Raw genomic sequence first — 23,794 nt, 5'->3', positions numbered from 1 at the left:
TTTTCTACTTTTAGAGCAAGCTGCCATTCATCACACCAAAAAGGAATTCTGTGCAAGTCACCCTGTATCCTTCTAACACCTCTCAATTTTACTGTACCCTACGGCGTCATCAGGAAACAGTCGCGGATTGCTACATGCCCTGTCCGCCAGGTCATTTGTGTATAAAGGGAGCAATAGTAGTGCCCAACACTTTCCTGGGACACTCCTGACGATACCCCTGTTTCTGACGAACAGTTACCATCGAAGACAACGTACTGGGTTCTATTACTTAAGAAGTCTTCGAGCCATTCACATATTTGATAACCTTTGCCGTACGCTCGGAACTAAATTAACAGTTTGCATTTGAGCACCGTGTCAAACACTTTCCAGAAATCTAGGAATATGGAATCTGCCTGTTTCCGTTCATCAACAGTTCGCCGTGTATCATGTGAGATAACGGCAAGCTGAGTTTTGCTCGAGCGATGCTTTCTAAATCCGCACTAATTTGTGGGCACAAGCTTTACTATCTCAAGGAAATTGATTATATTCGAACCTAGAATATGTACATTTTCTGTAGAAGTTCCAAAACTTCGGCGTCCGTTGTACTCAGTCTTCTTATCATCTATGGGGTGTACGGTGCCAGAAAATCGGATGAGATGTTAGTAGCAATAGCTACCTCTTGCGAACTGTTGAGTTGATATACTGTCACCGTACACACCATAGGCGATAAGAAGATTCAATTTAGCCGACGTAGCTGTTTTGCACCTTGTAAAGAAACTGTAACTCTGATTCCCGGAATACCGGCCGCTGTGGCCGAGCGGTTCTAGGCGCTTCAGTCTGGAACCGCGAGACCGCTACGGCCGCAGGCTCGAATCCTGCCTCGGGCATGGATGTGTGTGATGTCCTTAGGTTAGTTAGATTTAGGTAGTTCTAAGTTCTAGGAGACTGATGACCTCAGATGTTAAGTCCCATAGTGCTCAGAGCCTTTTGAACCATTTGATTCCCGGAATCAACGTCAGCACCTAAAGTACTAATGTGGCCTGAAAACGGTGTACTGTATGACCGAAACCACTTGTGTATGAATAAAAATCAGTAAATGCAGCTCATCGTGTTATCCTTAAAGTATGTAATGCAGATTCTGTTGATCCCCGTTAGTGCTGCAACCTGGTTGTACCAATCTGTGTGTTACTGAGAGGTAGATCCTGAAACGTTCTTTTTCCTGATGAAACGTGGTTGCTTTTATTGGATACGTAAGCTCGCAGAACAGTCGACGATGGAGGAGGGTAATTCCTGTCAAAACTTATTAGTAACTCTATCCTGGACGTATTGGCGGCGTGTGCTCTTGCGTTGTCCTGGTTAGCTCTTCTCATTAATTGTCAGTTCTCTCAAGAAATGTTGCAATATATTGTCCACATGCAGTTCACTAATTGCGCATCACACTTGCGCAGCTCCAACGTCAAGTGTTAGAAGCTTTCATCTACCCTAAAGAATACAGCCACGCTACATCACAAAAAAAAGAAAATCTCAGTATCAGTCTCTCCATGAGGCACAGACTCTGCATTTGAATTGATCAGTCGATGCACTGACATCACTTCCGAAGGTTTCAGTTTCTACACTCCTGGAAATTGAAATAAGAACACCGTGAATTCATTGTCCCAGGAAGGGAAAACTTTATTGACACATTCCTGGGGTCAGATACATCACATGATCACGCTGACAGAACCACAGGCACGTAGACACAGGCAACAGAGCATGCACAATGTCGGCACTAGTACAGTGTATATCCACCTTTCGCAGCAATGCAGGCTGCTATTCTCCAATGGAGACGATCGTAGAGATGCTGGATGTAGTCCTGTGGAGCGGCTTGCCATGCCATTTCCACCTGGCGCCTCAGTTGGACCAGCGTTCGTGCTGGACGTGCAGACCGCGTGAGACGACGCTTCATCCAGTCCCAAACATGCTCAATGGGGGACAGATCCGGAGATCTTGCTGGCCAGGGTAGTTGACTTACATCTTCTAGAGCACGTTGGGTGGCACGGGATACATGCGGACGTGCATTGTCCTGATGGAACAGCAAGTTCCCTTGCCGGTCTAGGAATGGTAGAACGATGGGTTCGATGACGGTTTGGATGTACCGTGCACTATTCAGTGTCCCCTCGACGATCACCAGTGATGTACGGCCAGTGTAGGAGATCGCTCCCCACACCATGATGCCGGGTGTTTGACCCTGTGTGCCTCGGTCGTATGCAGTCCTGATTGTGGCGCTCACCTGCACGGCGCCAAACACGCATACGACCATCATTGGCACCAAGGCAGAAGCGACTCTCATCGCTGAAGACGACACGTCTCCATTCGTCCCTCCATTCACGCCTGTCGTGACACTACTGGAGGCGGGCTGCACGATGTTGGGGCCTGAGCGGAAGACGGCCTAACGGTGTGCGGGACCGTAGCCCAGCTTCATGGAGACGGTTGCGAATGGTCCTCGCCGATACCCTAGGAGCAACAGTGTCCCTAATTTGCTGGGAAGTGGCGGTGCGGTCCCCTACGGCACTGCGTAGGATCCTACGGTCTTGGCGTGCATCCGTGCGTCGCTGCGGTCCGGTCCCAGGTCGACGGGCACGTGCACCTTCCGCCGACCACTGGCGACAACATCGATGTACTGTGGAGACCTCACGCCCCACGTGTTGAGCAATTCGGCGGTACGTCCACCCGGCCTCCCGCATGCCCACTATACGCCCTCGCTCAAAGTTCGTCAACTGCACATACGGCTCACGTCCACGCTGTCGCGGCATGCTACCAGTGTTAAAGACTACGATGGAGCTCCGTATGCCACGGCAAACTGGCTGACACTGACGGCGGCGGTGCACAAATGCTGCGCAGCTAGCGCCATTCGACGGCCAACACCGCGGTTCCTGGTGTGTCCGCTGTGCCGTGCGTGTGATCATTGCTTGTACAGCCCTCTCGCAGTGTCCAGAGCAAGTATGGTGGGTCTGACACACCGGTGTCAATGTGTTCTTTTTTCCATTTCCAGGAGTGTATTTATAGCTCTGTGCGCCTATTCCACTGACTGGTACACGGAACAACGATTTCGCGGACTTTTTTCCAAGCCCACTCTAGAGACGTGAACGACAGCTTTCTTCAAATATAGAAAAAAGGGTACTGCTTTTAGCTAAGAAGAAGAATCGTTTAATTTTTGAGTTTGACATTATTGGTCTGCTACTATTCTTATTCGCATAGAATAAATACCCAGGAATAAATTTAAGAAGTGAGGCTAACACACAGGGTGTCCGTAAATCTCGCTATCACTTAAAAGAAAAGTCATAACTTGGAAACTATTAGAGATAGAGGACCGTGGTTCGGTGTAGAACTTTTAGCAGCTTTCTGACTTTTTCCTGCTCTAAAAGAATTTCATTGTGTGCCCCAATCGTCGTTTGTACAACATCAAGGAGATGTTTGAGTCTACCCACGTACAGGTCAGCACTGCAGCATCAAAAGTTGTGATTCCTTCAGTGATTCGTGCACGAAGGGTAGCAGTGTCACTGAATACTGTTATATATTCGCGGTTCTCGACGTAATCCTACAAAAAATAAGTCTAATGGCGTGACATCGAAAGAGTGCAGGAGCCCAGCGATGCGGCCCTCACGATCCAATCACCATTCAGGAAATGTGTGATTCAGCACATCCCGCACGTTCGAACTTCAGTGCTCGGGGAGCACCACCACGCTGGAAGATGAGGGGCGGCTGCAGCTCCTCCGTCTCTGGGAAGAGAAATTGCTAGTGAATGTCAGGTAAATATTTCCCGTTATAGTGGGAAAAATGAGCATATCTCGCTTTCATGCATGAGGCCAGACCAAACACTATGCTTCAGACTGCCACTGATTTGTTCATGTGTGTTGTGTGGGTCTTCGGAGCCCCAAATTCTTATTTTTTGGTTATCCACATGTCCAGAAATGTGGAACGTTTCTTCATCTGAAAGTAATAATTTTTTAGATGATCACTGTTAGTTTCTACGAAGGACAGCATCGAATACGCGAATGCACACCGCAGAGGACGATCGCTGAGTGCAACGCTTGGACCATTTGCACTTTGTAGCCGATGAAGTGTAACTGCTTACGCAACACCTTATGAACAGTTGATCTTACTTCCTGCAATTCGGACGATACGGTCTCCGTTGAAATTCGCATTTCTCTTTGTCTACACGTGCCTCAGATACAGAGGGACGTCCACTTCGAGAAGGTCTTAGACACTGCCTGTCTCTTTGAAGTTTCTGAACCACCTCATCATGCTTGTCTTTGCCGGTGGTGCCCTCCTATAATGGCGTCCACAATTCTGTAGTCGTGTTGCCATAGATTTTGATTCTGCATACCACGTGACGCATGTCACCTTTTCCTGGTCTGCTGCTATTTTTCTGCATTCCAAGTCAGATCTGGAACAAAGGACAAAGGAAAAAAACTTTGAGAGCTACTAAACTTTTTACAAAAAAACTGCGGTTCTGTATCTTTAATAATTTACAATTTATGATATTTTGATTCGATAGAGGGACTTTATGGACACCCAGTATAATCTGCTGAGTAGAGCGCTAAAGGACGACGCTGATTTTTTTAAAGAATTATGGAAAAGTGTGATGCAGCTGCAATGGGAACCGGGTGCAGGATCTATTTGTGACGTGTCCTGGACTAATGCTCGAATACTAAAAACCTTTGTTATATCGGATTAAAGGACGACCGTATCGAAAGAACCGAGAAGCATGCAAATAGACATCGTACAGGCTTGTTCAGGCGGTGCTAGAGTGTTACGGAGAGTTACAAGGACTCTTTGGGTGACAAACATCGTTCTTTTCACCAAATAGTGTTGAGCGTGTATGAGTCTATGAAAAAATTTTATTCGTTGCATCATATAATTGTCAGGACTATGAGAACAACTTAAGCAAGATTAAGCGTCTTTCGGACTGACATATTCAGTAATATTTTCATGCTCAATTCGCGTGTGCAACAGGCAAAAGGGAAAATAACACTCTCCACCATGGATTGATGATGCATTTATGTAGATGATGTTTGATGTTAATAAAATGTTTGAAAAGTGACCAGATTCTTCGTAAACATTAAGTAGATTATTTAATAGGATTCTGGACAGTTGAAATTGCAGGTAACGATGCACTGTGAAAACACGGAGAAACCGCTACGTCATCAGTGCAACAGCCTACCGCAGATCTGTTCGTCATAAATATGCCGGTTCTCATAAAGTGTAATTGCCCTGGAATGCAGACCGACTTGGTCATCTGCTCATTCTTTGTCCGCATTCCTGAGACAGGGATTCCTGTCTACGAACTAGCTAGCCGGCGGAGAGCTACGGACGAGTCAATTAGTGCGGTCGTCGTGGTCGTTGTCAACCTATCCTTACAGTTATCTTTTTACACAGCTCGCGTACGAATCGCTAGCTCAATCTCTGTTTCCCTTGCAATTGACAGAAGGGCAATAAAGGTGCAGTCAAGTACTCAGACAATCTATACACACAGGGTCTATCATAAACAATGGCGCAAATTGTCACAGTCGAATGAACATGATACTAGAAGAAATACTGTCTCAACCTTTCGTGGGATAAAAGCGTACCTGTCCTGACTTCATGTTAGTAAACATCTACATCTACATAAATACTTCGCAATTCACATGGTGCGTCGCAGAGGGTATTCTGTACCACTAGTAGTCATTCCCTTTCCTGTTCCACTTGCCAATAGAGTGAGGGAAAAACGACTGTCTATATGCCTCCGTATGAGCCCTAATTTCTCGTATCATATCGTCGTAGTCCTTACGAGAAATGTTCGTGGAAATATAGAAGACTTGCAGTCAGCTTCAAGTGCTGGCTGGGTCTCAAAATTTTTTCAGTAGTGTTCCTCGAAAGAAACATCGCCTTCCCTCCAGGGAAGCATCTCGTAACACTTGCGTGTTGTTCGAACCTACCAGTAACAAATCTACCAGCCCGCTTCTGAATTACTTCCGTGCCTTCCTTTAATCCGACCTGATGCGGATTACAAACACTTGAGCGGTACGCAAGAATAGGTCGCGCTAACGTCCTACATGTGGTCTCCTTTCCAGATTAACCACTTATTCAAAATTTCTCCGAATAAACGGAAGTCAACCAATCGCCTTCCCTAACCCAATCCTCACAAGCTCGGCCCATTTCACATCGCTTTCCAACGTTACGCACAGGTATTTAAACTACGTGTCTACGTTGTAAGAGGTCCGAGCAGATGTAATTTCGATGTATTGCTCACGCGCTGCCTGCGATATGCAAGGTATAAGAGAATCTCAGACCAGAGAGTAGTGTTGACTGCAGTAGGAACTGTGTAGCTGTAGCAGTAAGTTGTTGCTAGCGTGCAGTCTGGTCTGGTCTGGTGTATCGTGTTGGCTGGGCCGATCGTGGTGCAGCGATGCCGGAGCCTGAGCATTATTGTATAAGGTAAAAAAGCAGCCTCGCGCATATGTAGTATTGTGTTCTCAAGTCCTATGTAAATGTTTTAAAAATGTCCTAATAATAATCTTTCTCATAAAAAATAACTTTTAACGACCATTCATTTCAATTTAAAGAACTTACTAATTTCTCCAATCCATGATCATCCCGATTATTGCAAAAGAAAAATCAGTTGCTTCCTTTCATAAATGACAAATCTATCGGCCAGCATTGCACACGGCTGTGCCAGAAAAATTTATTGTAAGAGCAGATATATATGCGTTATCCGGCGACTTCATTGAGGTAAGAATTTTTCTTTTTTTTTATTCAGAATGATCTTTCAGGGCCATGACGCAGCACTGCTGACGTCCAAAATTTACCAGGTTAAATTCACAGTCAATTACTGAAAAGTTATAAGTGAGCGACAATTTAATTGAGAGCGTAGTTACATTGTATTATTACCAGGTTACTGAATTTATTTTTTTGTTGCGACGTTACACTGAATGTGAACGACATAATTACAATTTTTTACTGTTGAGAAGTTTAGGAAATTTTCTGTTTTGTGGATACACTAAAATGAGAATGAAATTTTGTGGGGAGGCTACACTTGGCGACCCTGCCAGGATTCGAACCTTTTTTTTGTCTAACTCCTCTTGTATCCTCCTAAAGTCACTCAATTTCGACTCCTTACTGTACACCACAGCATCATCAACAAACAACCGCAGATTGCTGCTCACCCTGTCCACCAGATCGTTTATGTGTACGCAAGGTAACAGTATACTCATCACCCCTCCCTGGGGCACTCCTGACGATATCCTTGTCTCTGATGAACACTCGTCGTCGAGGAGAAAATACTGGACTCTGTTACATAAGAAGTCTTCGAGCCACTCACATATCTGGGAACCTGTTTCATATGCTCGTTCCTTCGTGTGCAGTGAGACACCTTGTCAAATGCTTTTCGGAAATCTAGAAGTATCGAATCTGTCTGCTGTCCTTCATCCACAGTTCGCAGTATATCATGTGAGAAAAGGGTGAGCTGAGTTTCACACGAGCAATGCTTCCTAAAGCCATGCTGATTCGTGAACATAACCGTCTAGGTCTCAAGAAAATTCATTATATTCCGACTGACAGCATGTTCAACGATTCTGCACCAAAGTGATGTTACAGATATTGGTCTGTCATCATCCTATTTAGGAAAGTGGTAATGGTTAAGAAGAAGTATTGTATACTTAAATAGAAGTACAGTTGTTTCCAACGAACAAGGAATACGCTTGTATCTTAAGTTGCACGAAACAGTTACTGTACACTCTTATCTATTAAATGGCTCTGAGCACTATGGGACCTAACATCTGAGGTCATCAGTCCCCTAGAACTTAGAACTACTTAAACCTAACTAACCTTAGGACATCACACACATCCATGCCCGAGGCAGGATTCGAACCTGCGACCGTAGCGGTCGCGCGGTTCCAGCTGGAGCGCCTAGAACCGCTCGGTCGCACCGGCCGGCTACCTATTAAAAGAGGTGTTTCAAATGTCGTCCGTATTACGAGTGTACCCATCTCCGCGTTGAATTTCGAATTCTTTCGGACAGCGTATCATTTCCATATCTTTGACAGGTATTTACAATTCTCCGCTCTAGTTCTTCAACCATGTTGACTGGAGTACAGTGCACGGCGCTTTTAAAGTGATCCTAGACGAACAATCACTAAAAGGACAGGAATCATGTGGTCTAGAAGGCAAACGTACGGGTCCGTTTCGAACTGTTTATTGTTAAGTACATCGGAGAGCTACTGCCGGTGCTTCGTCGTTGGTGTACCACGTACGTTTAACACAGTAAGGTAAGACTGTATTCTCGTTCAGTAAAAGCAACTTCAATTTTACCCAAGTGTTCAGTAACTTTTCTTAAATATGTACTTTCAACTACGTCACCTCGTACCATTAATTATGACATGTCCTGTATGATGAATGTGGATTGATTCTTACATAGAAGAAGACAGCAACCAGCCACCATTAATGCTGCTATTTATTGAAGTAAATAGCGCTGTAACCGGTTTCGAACTGACAAGTTCATCATCAGACGGCTGTTCACAAGATTTACAAGATGCACTTTACATAATCGTCAGTTTTCGATTTTTATTCTTCCACTATATCGAAATATTCTTGGTGTGTTGGTGCCCTACGGTAGAAAACAGTATTAGAAGCGTCCTATGTGAACATAACTAACCTCCAAACGATGAAAAAAAAAAATCGTTCAAATGGCTCTGAGCACTATGGGACTTCACATCCGAGGTCATCAGTCCCCTAGAACTTAGAACTACTTAAACCTAACTAACCTAAGGACATCACACACATCCAAGCCCGAGGCAGGATTCGAACCTGCGACCGTAGTGGTCGTGCGGTGCCAGACTGAAGCGCCTAGAACCGCTCGGCCACACCGGCCGGCCCAAACGATGAAATACAGAGTAAATAAATATGTGAGGTCAAGTGGTTATACTACTTACATAGAAAATTCCGCGCAATTTTGTTGCGAAGTTGCAGGATTTATTTTTCAAATATTGCAAAATATATGCAGCACTTATATGATTTGCACATCACCATATTGTGCGAAGCACCACACACACACACACACACACACACACACACACACACACACACACACACACACACCAAAAAGTATTTGCCACATATGAAGTTGACACAAAGATTGTAGTTTTACAAATACAACAGTGCCAGATATGTTCTCTCTCACAGATATTACAATATGCAGATTGCTTTGATTTCACAGTATGACTGTTTTTAAAGAATAGAAATAGCATAATGAAAATTAAAACACAAAGATAAACCTTACATTATGAGCATATAATATTACACATGTAGTAACCAGCTTGTGTGAATGCTACATGCATGGTACTATGTAAATACTGTGTTATATACAGGGAGCAACATAGAGGTGAGATAGAATGAATAATATGGCAGTAAAAATTTTGAATCAAGTATAATTGCAATAAAGTGTGACTAAGCAGGCAGCTATATTTTGATGTAAAGCAGTGCCAAAGAAGTTCTTGTAGTATCATATATGCATTGACAGTGAAATCTTTTTTTTCTTTTTTTTCAAAGAATCAAGGTAACATTACAAGTATTTATATTACAAAGAATAAACGTTAAATTGTGAGCATACCATATTCAGTGAGCATTAATTACAAATAAATTAGGAAAATATGGTGGCCAGTTTGTATGAATGTTCCTTATATGGTATTGTGTAAGTATTATGCCATAAACAGGCAACAACATATACATGAGATACGTGAATAATGTGACAGTAGAAATTATATTGATGTAGTATGGCACACCACTTTTTTTTCTGTATTAATAGTGATTGGTTGCTGTCTTCTTCTTTGTAAGAATCAACCTACATTAACTGTACACAGCCACGGTCTCACCATTTCAGTTTTAGACAAAATAGCATTCTGTGTCATGTCTATTACAAATAATAATGTAATGCCTCTTATTAGTTTTTATTCAGTTCTCTGTACCAAGAGTAACCAAAGGAGGGGTTCTGTTATCTATTTATTACAGATGTACAATTGCGCAAAGGATATAATACGTCTCCGTTTCTTTAACGTTTGTGATTTTCACTGATTTCTAATTTTCTGTAGCTAAACGCCGTTAAATTATTTTGAAATGCATAGCTTGGTTGCGTGAATTGGCCTCTTACTAACAGGTACTCTGTCTCTGAACTGTGTCGAACGCAGATGATTTAATTTCTTTTAGTTGTACACAGATTTTGTAAAACAATAATCCACGCTGCTTTTTTTATTCAAATGGTGTCCTAATTAACGAGATGGATAAAAAGAATAAGTATTAGAAATTCAATCTGATATCTGCTCGTCCTCATACACGTTTGTATCGTTGTTTCCTAAGAACGAACAACAGGTGAAAGAAATTTCAACCTTCGACCAGATTGCTGTCTATGTGAGATTTCACCCTGCAACAGCTTGAGACGGCACTCCTTTCCGATTACTGTGCAATCATGGAAATAATTTCCCGAGGCATGTTTGCCGAACAGCTTGATTAACTCAGTAATAGCGGTATGAATTCGAGAATATTATCGTCGGTCAATCTGCGACGAGATCTGGAACACAACAAGTGCATTTCCTGCACAAGGAGAGGGGAGTCGACTGGAAATTTAATGAGGCTTCGTTGCCGGTACGTTATGTACTGCCTAATTTGCACCCAAGCAAATAATTTTCTGCTTGTGTAAGATCTTTTCATGCGTCATTCTGCTACGTGCGCCTTATGCATCATAAAGGGTTGGACATGCTAACACGCTACGAGTATAAAATTGAATTCGAAAATATGATATAAACCTTCCCTTCCTTTCTCTTCTCAGCTTATCTCTGAACCGCTTAGTATAGACATATGCGTGATTATGATGCGGTACACCAGATGATTCCCTTTCCCCCATGTTTATCCCATGATTCCTTAAACCTCTTTCCTTCTTTCGGTCTAAATACCTACTGCTTCACATTGAGTGTAGGAAAGCAAAAATAATATAAAGTTAATAAAAAGGTCTTTCAGCTTATCTACATTTTCTGTTACATTCATTTAAAATTTGAAGATTTAAATGTGATATTACAACAAACAACAGTTTTCATCCACGTAATATGCATGTATTTATTTTCCGACTACATTATTCCTAACAGGTTATGGGTTTTGAGCCCTCTCTAAAAACTGATCTGTCACCTTACGATCCTTGACATATTTTTAAGTTTCTCTATAGCAACAAATGTCAGATAATTTCAGTTTTCTGTTCTCAAGTTTCCCTACGGTGACACTTTCACCTGTACACAAAATTAGTGATCCAAACATATGGCTCAGAATTTTATTTTCTCAATCCCATGTAAATACTGGTAGCAGTAGAGTTGTTGTGTTGAAAAATAATGCTTCTTTACCTGTATCCCTCAATTCGTTCGATGTTTGTTGACAAAGACTCCAAATACTGGAAATACACTGCAGTTGGTTGCACTACCGTCTTGTATACCATTTTTCCCCTCTCGACGCTTCCAACAAATCCAAGTCTTCCATTTGCCTACATAACATTAAAACTAAAAACTAAACTCCTCCCGAACAGGCCATGAAGGCCCAAAGGTACCGGCCGGCCGCCGTGTCATTCTCAGTTCACCGGCGTCACTGGATGCGGATGTGGAGGGGCACGTGGTCAGCACACCGCTCTGCGGCCGTATGTCAGTTTCCCAGACCGGAGCCGCTACGTCTCAATCAAGTAGCTCCTCAGTTTGCCTCACAAGGGCTGAGTGCACCCCGCTTGCCAACAGCGCTCGGCAGACCGGATGGTCACCCACCCAAGTGCTAGCCCAGCCCGACAGCGCTTAACCTCGGTGATCTGACGGGAACCGGTGTCACCACTGCGGCAAGGCTGTTGGCCCTACAAAACATTTGTTTGACATAACTCACCCATTTCATATCGCTGCTTAGTATTACACCTAAATACACTCTAAGATAAAACAATAAACGACGTGCCACGAAGCAACCATCCGAATGGGGCGGGAATCGGTGGATTTGAAGTACTCGCACAGACAAACAAATGACTTCTATTCCAGAAAAATTGGATGATTTATTCAGAAGACAGAGGTTGACAAACTGAGCAAGTCAATAACGGCCTGGTCCACGTGTGGCCCTTACGCAAGCAGTTATTTGAATTAGCATTGATTGACAGTGTTATTCTACATCTACATCTACATTTATACTCCGCAAGACACCCAACGGTGTGTGGCGGAGGGCACTTTACGTGCCACTGTCATTATTTCCCATTCCTGTTCCAGTCGCGTATGGTTCGCGGGAAGAACGACTGCCGGAAAGCCTCCGTGCGCGCCGAATCTCTCTAATTTTACATTCGTGATCTCCTCGGGAGGTGGAAGTAGGGGGAAGCAATACATTCGATACCTCATCCAGAAACGTACCCTCTCGAAACCTGGACAGCAAGCAACACCGCGATGCAGAGCGCCTCTCTTCCAGAGTCCGCCACTTGGGTTTGCTAAACATCTCCGTAACGCCATCACGCTTACCAGATAACACTGTGACGAAACGCGCCGCTCTTCCTTGGATCTTATCTATCTCCTCTGTCAACCCGTCCCGGTACGGATCCCACACTGAAGAGCAATACTCAAGTATAGGTCGAACGAGTGTTATGTAAGCCACCTCCTTTGTTGATGGACTACATTTTCTAAGGACTCTCCCAATGAATCTCAACCTGGCACCAGCCTTACCAACAATTAATTTTATATACTCATTCCACTTCAAATCGTTCCGTACGCATACTCCCAGATACTTTACAGAAGTAACTGCTACCAGTGTTTGTTCCGCTATCATATAATCATACATTAAAGGATCCTTCTTTCTATGTATTCGCAGTACATTGCATTTGTCTATGTTAAGGGTCAGTTGCGACTCCCTGCACCAAGTTCCTATCCGCTGCAGATCTTCCTGCATTTCGCTGCAATTTTCTAATGCTGCAACTTCTCTGTATATTACAGCATCATCCGCGAAAAGCCGCATAGAACTTCCGACGATATCTACTGGGTCATTTATATATATATTGTGGAAAGCAATGGTCCCATAACACTCCCCTGTGGCACGCCAGAGGTTGCTTTATCGTCTGTAGACGTCTCTCCATTGAGAACAACATGCTGTGTTCAGTTTGCTAAGAACTCTTCAATCCAGCCACACAGCTGGTCTGATATTCTGTAGGCTCTTATTTTGTTTATCAGGCGACATTGCGGAACTGTATCGAACGCCTTCCGTGTACTGATTGTACTGGTGAAGGATATCGTGCCAGATTCTGTCAAACTGGCGAGTCAGATTGTCAACATCCCGAGCTGGTTGGAGGGCCCTGCCCATACTGCTCGCCGGCCGCTGTGGCCGAGCGGTTCTAGGCACTTCAGTCCGGAACCGCAGACTGCTACGGCCACAGGTTCTAATCCTGCCTCGGGCATGGATGTGTGTCATGTTCTTAGGTTAGTTAGGTTTAAGCAGCTCTAAGTTCTAGGGGACTGATGACTTCAGATGTTAAGTCCCATAGTGCTCAGAGCCATTTGAACCATTTTTGAGCATTATGGTTCAAATGGCTCTGAGCACTGTGGGACTTAACATCTGAAGTCATCAGTCCCCCCCAGTGCCCTCCAACCAGCTCGGGATTTTGACTACTAATACGCCAATTGGACAGAATTTGGGACAATCTCTCTCACGAGGACATCCAACAACTCTGTCACTCAATACAGGGCGAATAACTGCTTGCATCATGGCCAGAGGTGGACCAATACATTATTGACTTGCCCAATTTGTCAAGCTATTTCTCTTAAGTAAATCATCCAACGTTTCTGAAATTTTAATAATTTGTCTGTCTGTTCATGTACATCATTTCTACCAATTTCGGATAATTCCTTCGTGGTGCGTCGTTTTTCGTTTTAGAGTGTACGTGTACGATGGTTCAAAAAATGGTTCAAATGGCTTTGAGCACTATGGGACTTAACATCTATCGTCATCAGTCCCCTAGAACTTAGAACTACTTAAACCTAACTAACCTAAGGTCATCACACAACACCCAGTCATCACGAGGCAGAGAAAATCCCTGACCCCGCCGGGAATCGAACCCGGGAACCCGGGGGTGGGAAGCGAGAACGCTACCGCACGACCACGAGCTGGGGACTATGTGTACGATGTGACATGCTGTGAGCGTGTGGGTGCTATTCTGTCATTCTGCGCAACAGATTAATCTGTCATGTACCCTTTACCCTGTGGCTCCTGCAAGATGCAATTTCCACCCCCACACTGCTACAGACGTCAGACAGACGCTCCTAACGTTCTAAAGAGAAATGCCTGAAAAGTTTTCAGCAATAAATATCTTCTCGAGTCGTCCGCTGTAAGGAATTGACACAAAAATTCACAAAATTTCTTACCTAACTAGTGGGATACTTGGGTACTGGAGTAGTGCTAGTTAGTGTAAGAAAAACATGGAACTAACGAAAATTATTATTTTTTTTTCCAAAAATTCTCAGAAATCACAATGGCACTTTTAGTTATGAACTGAACACGCTATTTCCAGGTTCTTTTCGGAATGTGATGTTACCTCTTAAGGATAGGATTCGCTAATGAAATTTCAATACAATGTTTAAGATTGTTATTGACTTGGCAGAAAGGCTGACAGCCGCGCCTACTCAACTTGAATAATTATCCGTTAGAATATTTGCTAGGTACGGTCGAGGCTGTCGCGTGTGAAATGCAGTGAAGTGTAGTGTTGTGGAGGAAATATGCGGCTCGCAATAGCTGTAGCGCACAATACCGTAAGCTGCGATGACTGCTGTCTGCACCGCTCGCTGCTGACAAATAAGATAACTCTCGTTCCATCTGGATTGACCTTCGCCAATCGAACTCTCCCTACGCCTTGATGAAGTCAAGGACTCCTATTCGCCCCTAGTCTAACTATTGGAGTGGTACACCGGTCAGATAACCAGTCCACCGTAATGCCACTTAAAAATTCGCTCGCAGGCGTTTAACTATAGCTCTGTCCATTCACACGGCACAAGTGTGTCGGCCAACACAGTGAACAACGCGTAATCGCAAGGATTCAGTATAGAGTCGCACTCCGATTTGCTCTTGACAGAGGTGCTCTCCCAGTGAAGTACTGAGGAGAGACTTGTTCCTCGCTCTTTGGGTACACGTACGAGCGCGCACGCTTTCGTTACGTGTTCTCGCTCCAAGAGCGACAACAGAACGGCCCCTCTCCACGTCAGACGTGAAGGGGTATATCTTTTGGTCTCTTCCATTACTCCTTCAGCTCAAGGCGTCAGAAATATCGTCTGCCAATCAGCATTGCTCTTCTAAAACGGGAGAATGACGTTTGGTTTAAGGCGACCAATCCAGAAATTGTAGCATCGGGGTTTGGCGTTTGCTGTCTCCCTGTGAAAATCTCTGAAACTGCGTGCTATATTTGTAAAGAGTGCATAGGCCGGGCGCTCCCACACAATGAAGCGGAATTTGCTTTTAAGTCAAATACGGGGTCGTTCTTCCTTTCACTCAGGCACACGCTGTCCGCTCCATGGGCAGCTGAGATTGACTCGTCCTCTGAAGGGACCGGCCTCCCGGTGTGTGGTCTGCCTCTCTTGAACTAAAAGCTCTTGTGACCGTCGTGTCTGGAATGTATGTGTGTACCCCAGCCTCGAGTATTTCAACCCCGGAGCGCTTACTTGTTATTTGCATATCGTTTACATGCATTCATACAACATTGACTTTATCTTATAGAGTTTGGGTTCGAATGAAGCGTCGTGATGTGAGGCATATGATTGTGCGGGCGGAATATGTAAGCAATGAAGGTCAGGAGACCACGACGTCTTACAATGCTTAAGAGGTCCACGATCCTGTTCGCTTCTTTCTCCTTGTTTTAGGCATCGCGTATACCAGTTAGGAAAGTAGCAGAGAAACAATGGCCGATGCTGAGCCTCGTTTCGCTCGGATGGATTGATTGCAAGGGCGGAGAGATACTAGCTCGAAGTTCGAGAGGAATCCTAACGATCGGCATTCACAGCGTTCTTCAGATGCCGACGGCAAGTCCCGCGAGTGCTGAAAGTTGGCCGAGAGCTTTAACGAGTAAGATCGGGGAGTTGTTGAAGTCTTGTCGAAGACTCGGACAGGCCCCTTCAAAACGCGCCGACTGGCCGGCTGGCTGACTCTGGGGCGGAACGAACACGCGGGCTGCTGCCGCCCCGGAAGCGGACACTGCGACGTCAGCGGCGGGCTGTTTACTGGCCGACTGGCGCCGTCCATCAGGCCGCGCGCTGCTGGCGCGTAATTGGCGCCATTGTGAGCCCTCATTACGGGCGACGTGACCGCCGCGGGCTGCCATCGCTCCGCTAATTAGTCGCTACCGGCGCCGTGCGGACGCGGCTGCGCGCGCGCCGGGCCGACAACCCACGGCTCGGCCGTGCGTGGGCGGCGGCCATTGTGCCGATACACAAATGGGGGCATCCAGCGGTGTACCGTAACAAAGCCGAGTCTCTCTACTGTGAAAGGTGGGCGTAGTGTGCGCGTCAAGGAGTGCGTACATTGCACTATTTTGCCATGCGTTTGGCGAAGATCGTAGACAAATCGTCTCGCCAGTATTTTGAAAAGTGGAAAATATACAGAGTGATTCAGTTGCCCCTACCGGTAGGTTTTATGCAACACGCAACTCCTTCCAAAACCAGGCCGGCAATTTTCATAATCCAGAATGAGATTTTCACTCTGCAGCGGAGTGTGCGCTGATATGAAACTACCTGGCAGATTAAACCTGTGTGCCGGAGCGAGACTCGAACTCGGGACCTTTGTCTTTCGCGGGCAAGTGCTCTACCAACTGAGCTACCGAAGCACGACTCACGCCCAGTACTCACAGCTTTACTTCTGCCAGTACCTCGTCTCCTACCTTCCAAACTTTGCAGAACTTCTTCTGCGAACCTTGCAGAACTAGCACTCCTGAAAGAAAGGATATAGCGGAGACATGGCTTAGCCATAGCCTGGGGGATGTTTCCAGAATGAGATTTTTACTCTACAGCGGAGTGTGCGCTGATATGAAACTACCTGGCAGATTAAAACTGTGTGCCGGACCGAGACTCGAACTCGGGACCTTTGCCTTTCGCGGGCAAGTGCTCTACCAACTGAGCTACCCAAGCACGACTCACGCCCCGCCCTGCAAGGTTCACAGGAGAGCTTCTGTAAAGTTTGGAAGGTAGGAGACGAGGTATTGGCGGAAGTAAAGCTGTGAGGACGGGGCGTGAGTCGTGCTTGGGTAGCTCAGATGGTAGAGCACTTGCCCGCGAAAGGCAAAGGTCCCGAGTTCGAGTCTCGGTCCGGCACACATTTTTAATCTGCCAGGAAGTTTCAATTTTCATATTCTCTAGCTTGCTATTTGCAAACTACTAGTCAATCAAAAAAAGTGAACAGGATATTTTTGCAGGAAATTTAAAGTAGTTAAATTTTGTACTGGGATGCGTGTTCGCTGGAGCCGTGGTTTTTGAGTTATTCAAGAACAACGTACAAAAATGATCTTCAAATGCACCTCCCCCTTATAAATATTTTGGAATCATTATTAACAAAGATGGAGCCATTAAAATCGAAATTAAGAACCGTATTGGACAAGTTAGACAAGCAACGAAACAACAGAAGTGAGTTTTATGGAACAATGGAGCACACATTTGGATTATAAACGAAGATAGGATACTGAGAACTATCGTAGAAAGTATACCAACGTACGGAGCAGAAACATGAGAATAAACTGAAAGAATAAAGGGGAAGTCATTGCCAATGGTGTTGGGATTTTGGAGGTGTTGCGGTAGCTTGACACTACAGAGTAAAGTTAAAAATGAAGAGGTATGTAAGAGACTGAACCTAAGCACTATTGTAAAGGATGCAGTCGAGACTGCACGAGCATGTATACCGTTTTAGTGAGAGCAGCAGATGACCTACGAAGATGATGGAATTGATTCCAACTGATAGAAGAAGAGAACACCAGAAAACAACTCGCCAAGAGGGAGTCACAAGTGCTATGTCAGAGAGAAATTTGCAGGCGTGAGGTTGGAAATATAGAAGAATTTTGGAAGGTAGGATGCAAAAAACGACTATAACTATGTATTAATACGAAAAGGAGACTAAGGAGATTGGAAACTGACGTAGGAAAAAAGTATTTTTTTAAATTGTGTTTTGGCCTCTTGCATCCGCGCCTATACGTTCTAGTTATTCACTGCCACTAAAATGTTTGGAAGTTACAGATACATTCTATGCGAGGATCTCGGATGATGTTTGCCACAAATTATGTGAGAAGTGTGTGATTTCAAAATCCGAATCAGTTCAGTTGCAAACGAAAATCGAATCACTTTCTCAGCAAAGAAAATACGTACAGCACAACAGCGACAACGATTCTGAGTTTTAAGCGTGGAGGACGTGAAAAAGTCGCAGCAGTACGGCATAGAAATTCTCTCTCTACAATCCGAGAGTAATGAAGTGCGTTAGTCATTTCCCTCCACAGCCAGAAGACTGATTGACTTGAATGGCGTTCTCACATTAGAGTCCCTGAATGCCTAGCCAAATGTTAATGCTGCTAGAACAAGTGCGGCAGAATGGAGACGGCGCGTTACATTATTCATAGGCCACCAGGAACGCTGTCGTAACGAATTGTCGCGAGTCGTGGGAGAGGCGGGGCGGCGTCGCCCCCCTCTTGCGACAGACGGGCAGCGCGCTGCCTGCTCTTTTGTCCATTGATAGCGGACCTGTCGCGGCACCTGCTGAGCGCTACAGACCCCTCGCAAACCCGCAAGGCCGGGGAGCGGCCGGTCCCACGGCTCGGCCCATTCAGGGGCAGCTCGCCGCAGACGATTGTATTCAGATGCGATCGTGTCGATAGCGCACGCGCAGTCCGCCAGGCGGCCGGGATGCCGTACTGGGTTCGACGCCCGGCTTCGCCATCTTCCAGCGAGTACCGAGAACTGCAGTTTTGTGACCGCCGAGAAACCCCGACACGCGGCTGGCTGAAGGACAAGCGGAATGATTTTCTAATATTCACATATCTCTATACTCACCCAACATATACACACACCAAAAAGAGTTTTGCATCACCTCGATTCTGAGAGTTCCAGAACCTGTGCAGAAAACTGCAATAGAGATGAACATAAACATTATTACCGCCCTTTTTATTGCTCATGAAAACCACACATTGCATGTTGTGCCACCATACAGCGAGACCTTCAGAGGTGGTGGTGCAGATTGCTGTACACACTGGTACCTCTAATACCCTGTAGCACGTCCTCTTACATTGATGCATCCCGGTATTCGTCGTGGCATACTATCCACAACTTCATCAAGGCACTGTTGGTCCACATTGTCCCACTCCTCAATGGTGATTCGGCGTAGATCCCTTAGAGTGGCTGGTGGGCAAAGTCGTCCATAATGAGCCCTTTTCAAACCATCCCAGGTATGTTCCATAGGAATCATGTCCGGAGAACAATCTAATGCCTACTCCCAGATAATTTATGGAATTAACTGCTTTCAGTTGCTGACCTGCTATATTGTAGCTAAATGATAAAGGATCTTTCTTTCTATGTATTCGCAGCACATTACACTTGTCTACATTGAGATTCAATTGCCATTCCCTGCACCATGCGTCAATTCGTTGCAGATCCTCCTTCATTTCAGTACAATTTTCTATTGTTACAACCTCTCGATATACTACGGCATCATCCGCAAAAATCCTCAGTGAACTTCCGATGTTATCCATTTATTTATATTATGAATAGCAACGGTCCTAAGACACTCCCCTGTGGCACACCTGAAATCACTCTTACTTCGGAAGACTTCTTTCCATTGAGAATGACATGCTGCGTTTTGTTATCTAGGAACTCTTCAATCCAATCACACAATTGGTCTGATAGTCCATATGCTCTTATTTTGTTCATTAAACGACTGTGGGGAACTGTGTCAAACGCCTTGCGGAAGTCAAGAAACACGGCGTCCACCTGGGAACCCTTGTCTATGGCCCTCTGAGTCTCGTCGACGAATAGCGCGAGCTGGGTTTCACACGATCGTCTTTTTCGAAACCCATGCTGATTGCTACAGAGAAGATTTCTAGTCTCCAGAAAAGTCATTATACTCGAACATAATACGTGTTCCAAAACTCTACAACTGATAGACGTTAAAGATATAGGTCTATAGTTCTGCACATCTGTTCGCGTCCCTTCTTGAAAACGGGGATGACCTGTGCCCTTTTCCAATCCTTTGGAACGCTACGCTCTTACAGAGACCTACGGTACACCGTTGCAAGAAGGGTACTCTGTGTAAAATCGAATTGGTATCCCATCAGGTCCAGCGGCCTTTTCTCTTTTGAGAGATTTTAATTGTTTTTCTTTACCTCTGTCATCTCTTTCGATATCTACCATTTTGTCATCTGTGCGACAATCTAGAGAAGGAACTACAGTGCAGTCTTCCTGCCGATACGGTTGCACTATCGGTCGGAGGATGGCATTCACATATCGTACAGCCATTACGGCGCCTTCCATCTCCACCAGCGGCGTACGTCGGCCCCACATAATGCCACCCGAAAACAGCAGTGAACCTCCACCTTGCTGCACTCACTGTACAGTGTGTCTAAGGCGTTCAGCCTGACCGGGTAGCCTCCGAAAACGTCTCCGACGATTTTCTGGTTGAAGGCATATGCTACACTCATCGGTGAAGAGAACGTGTGCTGATCCTGAGCGGTCCATTCGGAATGTTGTTGTGCCCATCTGTACCTCGCTGCATGGTGTCGTGGTTGCAAAGATGGACCACGCCTGTGGCAGAGCGGTGTTAGACGCTTCAGTCTGGAACCGCGCGACCGCTACGGTCGCAGGTTCGAATCCTGCCTCGGGCGTAGATGTGTGTGATGTCCTTAGGTTAGTTAGGTTTAAGTATTTCTAAGTTCTAGGGGACTGATGACCTCAGATGATAAGTCCCATAGTGCTCAGAGCCATTTGAACCATTTGGACCTCGCCATGGACGTCGGGAGTGAAGTTGCGCATCATGCAGCCTATTGCACACAGCACACCTTGTTAGATCGTTATAATTTCACACCTTACAAGCACTCATCCACGTACACTGCCGTGAACTACAACCACAGTTAGATATCATTTGATAGGTTGTACGTATTTAAAGGAGACTGACATTGTCAGGTACAACAAATAATTGTTAACGCTTATTGCATGAAAGGTGACGGACTGTCTTTATTACACTCCTGGAAATGGAAAAAAGAACACATTGACACCGGTGTGTCAGACCCACCATACTTGCTCCGGACACTGCGAGAGGGCTGTACAAGCAATGATCACACGCACGGCACAGCGGACACACCAGGAACCGCGGTGTTGGCCGTCGAATGGCGCTAGCTGCGCAGCATTTGTGCACCGCCGCCGTCAGTGTCAGCCAGTTTGCCGTGGCATACGGAGCTCCATCGCAGTCTTTAACACTGGTAGCATGCCGCGACAGCGTGGACGTGAACCGTATGTGCAGTTGACGGACTTTGAGCGAGGGCGTATAGTGGGCATGCGGGAGGCCGGGTGGACGTACTGCCGAATTGCTCAACACGTGTGGCGTGAGGTCTCCACAGTACATCGATGTTGTCGCCAGTGGTCGGCGGAAGGTGTACGTGCCCGTCGGCCTGGGACCGGACCGCAGCGACGCACGGATGCACGCCAAGACCGTAGGATCCTACGCAGTGCCGTAGGGGACCGCACCGCCACTTCCCAGCAAATTAGGGGCACTGTTGCTCCTGGGGTATCGGCGAGGACCATTCGCAACCGTCTCCATGAAGCTGGGCTACGGTCCCGCACACCGTTAGGCCGTCTTCCGCTCACGCCCCAACATCGTGCAGCCCGCCTCCAGTGGTGTCGCGACAGGCGTGAATGGAGGGACGAATGGAGACGTGTCGTCTTCAGCGATGAGAGTCGCTTCTGCCTTGGTGCCAATGATGGTCGTATGCGTGTTTGGCGCCGTGCAGTTGAGCGCCACAATCAGGACTGCATACGACCGAGGCACACAGGGCCAACACCCGGCATCATGGTGTGGGGAGTGATCTCCTACACTGGCCGTACACCACTGGTGATCGTCGAGGGGACACTGAATAGTGCACGGTACATCCAAACCGTCATCGAACCCATCGTTCTACCATTCCTAGACCGGCAAGGGAACTTGCTGTTCCAACAGGACAATGCACGTCCGTATGTATCCCGTGCCACCCAACGTGCTCTAGAAGGTGTAAGTCAACTACCCTGGCCAGCAAGATCTCCGGATCTGTCCCCCATTGAGCATGTTTGGGACTGGATGAAGCGTCGTCTCACGCGGTCTGCACGTCCAGCACGAACGCTGGTCCAACTGAGGCGCCAGGTGGAAATGGCATGGCAAGCCGTTCCACAGGACTACATCCAGCATCTCTACGATCGTCTCCATGGGAGAATAGCAGCCTGCATTGCTGCGAAAGGTGGATATACACTGTACTAGTGCCGACATTGTGCATGCTCTGTTGCCTGTGTCTATGTGCCTGTGGTTCTGTCAGTGTGATCATGTGATGTATCTGACCCCAGGAATGTGTCAATAAAGTTTCCCCTTCCTGGGACAATGAATTCACGGTGTTCTTATTTCAATTTCCAGGAGTGTATAAAAACGGTGTAATGAATGACTGTCTATACTAGTAGAGGTTGGAACGCCAGTGGAAATGAAACGGCAGGCGGAACTCAAGCCCTGGGTGGAAGGCTCACACTGGTGTGTTGGTCCTGCTTAAAAACAGGAAGTAGCTAGACGGACGTCGTAGCACCTAAGCGCTGGAGCACAATAGAGTCGCGACTGGCCGGTTTTGTAGCCGAACCGGAAGGATTATATTTCGGAAACTACGAAAATCCTGGACGCAGGTGAGAGGAACGAAGAAGCGGCACCTCGGAAACCACGCAGGCTGGGTTATTTCCAAGGATTTTTACTCAGAAGCGTACCATTGTACGAGTATAGGTTTTTCCTCTCAGACGTTCCGCGCTGGACGACAAAAAGACTAAAATATAGCTGGTCGACGTTCGGAAGAATCTGTAGAGAGGGAGAATATTCCGTGGTTTCGGGAATATGATTCGCTTTCGGAATTACGAGGGTGGGGAGCCGAGCCTTGCTGGGAGGCCAGCGGCGGAGAGACGAGAGTCTTCCGTGGTGAGCGCCCGTGTGTGACGGTGGCTCGATATCAGCTTTTGTTGGGACAGACGGACTTGCTGTCTTTGCTCTCAGGAGAGTTTACAGTTAGAACAGTTAGGCCCTGTACAGTTGCGAACCTGTACGATTCTGGACTTCACCTACGGGTCGGAAGTCGTCGTTGTGTATGCAGCGATCAGTAATTGAGAGCACTTCCTCTGCCTGTACTTACTTTGAGACGTTATCTGAACTCCGTCCTTGTGGCTGGGAGTTCGCGTTTCTCGTGTGTAGAACAGAGAGAGGAGAATAGAGTATTAGAGTATATTAGTTAGAGGACCGCCTTCTGCCGTCGTAGTGTTTGAAAGAGTTTATTTGTGGCTGGAGTTCTTCCATCGTTGCAGTCGAGGACGAGAACCATCACTTCGACGCAGTCCATACGGTGATATCGCAAACTGCTTCTGCCTATTAGGGCTATAAAGCTAAATAGCTGTGATCACGTTAGTTTATTTCCACTGAGGTTGCACGCCACCGTAGATCATCTTTGAAAGTAGTGTCTTCTACTGCTTGTTACGTAGATGATGTCAGTCATTTCGCGTTATAGATATTAGATCGCGCAGTCATAATAAGGGGCAGA

The 23,794-nt window shown here is 46.0% G+C and overlaps 1 pseudogene; it reads right to left on the bottom strand.

The window, feature by feature from the left end:
- Positions 1-11,750: 11,750 nt before the first annotated feature.
- On the bottom strand, positions 11,751-11,868 carry LOC124617043 (annotated as a pseudogene).
- Between the last annotated feature and the right edge of the window lie 11,926 nt (positions 11,869-23,794).

Source organism: Schistocerca americana, chromosome 5 (genome assembly GCF_021461395.2).
Source record: "Schistocerca americana isolate TAMUIC-IGC-003095 chromosome 5, iqSchAmer2.1, whole genome shotgun sequence".
In the NCBI taxonomy this organism is placed as follows: domain Eukaryota; kingdom Metazoa; phylum Arthropoda; class Insecta; order Orthoptera; family Acrididae; genus Schistocerca; species Schistocerca americana.
The sequence above is the reverse complement of the archived record's forward strand: the minus strand, read 5'-3'. Positions and strand labels throughout refer to the sequence as shown.